The sequence below is a fragment of the Mandrillus leucophaeus genome, unplaced genomic scaffold (genome assembly GCF_000951045.1).
Source record: "Mandrillus leucophaeus isolate KB7577 unplaced genomic scaffold, Mleu.le_1.0 Scaffold466, whole genome shotgun sequence".
NCBI classification, from domain to species: domain Eukaryota; kingdom Metazoa; phylum Chordata; class Mammalia; order Primates; family Cercopithecidae; genus Mandrillus; species Mandrillus leucophaeus.
Window position 1 is genome coordinate 208688 of NW_012104987.1, and position 1412 is coordinate 210099.

Below are 1412 nucleotides of genomic sequence, written 5' to 3' on the forward strand. Positions count from 1 at the left end.
ACGTGTGTGTTTGTGTACTGCAAAGAGGACTCCTACGTCTTGTTGAGAGGGCCAAATGACTCTAACACACAATATTTCGATGAGTTAAGTGTAAATGAATCAGAAACATACGGATTAAATTTTTGTTAATGCACAGGGATTTAAAAATTAAGGGAAAAACATTTGGCAAAGCGAATTTTGGCTTTTGCGAAACCCAAAGCTTTGGAAAAATAGTTGGAGACATTCAATGACCCAACTGAAGAAAACGCGGCCCACTTCCCCTCTCCTTTTCATAAAATCTTTATTTGTTCACACACATGGCATCAGAAAAGTTCATTTCTATTGGAGACGACGCCTGCTTCTAAACAAGACTGTGAGAAAATCCCTTGTTTATTAGTGAACTTGCCAGGCATTTATGTTTATGGAGCATAATTAATTCGCGAATCTTCTGAAGATGTATCACTCTTCCTCAGCCTTCCGGAGAGAAGGGACATCCACTTCTGCCCGGGCACTAGTGTCTGTCTGTCTCTACATCATAAATATATTTCCAAAGGACTCTCAATAGAAAGTATCTTCTCTTAATTCTCTCCAGATGTTGTTCTTAGTAGGGGTGATTCTTCTCTCTGAGTGTCTCCTAAATCCTGCTGGGTAATTCTGCACATGGTCATGGTTAACACAAGCATGTGACGAATCCCAGATGTGGAAGTAATCAAAGTGATCTACAGATCTAAGGCAATACTCCAGGGGACAAATGAGGGGTATTGTGAGGTCAAAGCAATTAAGGAGGGTCACGCTGGAAAGCCTGGGAGCTGTGGAGTAGGGGAAAGAGTGAGCAGGGGGTCGGGGGAAAGAATGGAAATCCCTCATAGTTTAACGTTATCACTTCTGTCTCAGAAAACAGGGATAGGTAAGAGAGCAGGAATATGAAAACCCCCTATGATTTACTTATTGTTATGCGGACAGATATTCTGCTTTTCTGTGTGTCCTGAAGGCAAAGAATGATTACTTTCCTGTCCTTTATCCATGAAACAGTGCTGGATGTGATTGTTTGATTGAAACCATTAGACCGTGGTGTCAAAGACAGATAAAACAGAAAGACCTAAGACAGTCATCGAGAGTTAATAGAAACAAAATCTGGCTTACATATGGTGGAGGGAAACACGGCAGGACCGTCTAGGTGGTGTGGAGTGGCAGAGAGTGGATCTGCAATGGGAAACCCTTGAACACAAATGCCAGCAACATCTATGGCTGGAGACACAGGGAACGATTCATTTTTTTGACTTGTGAAACGATGTTTTAGTGGGGAGAAATGAAGTCGTTGTGAGTATTTTATTTAATTGTACCTTTTTTTTTTTTTTTTGAGCGGGGGTCTCGCTCTGTCACCCGGGCTGGAGTGAGTGGCCAGATCTCAGCTCACTGCAAGCTCCGCCTCC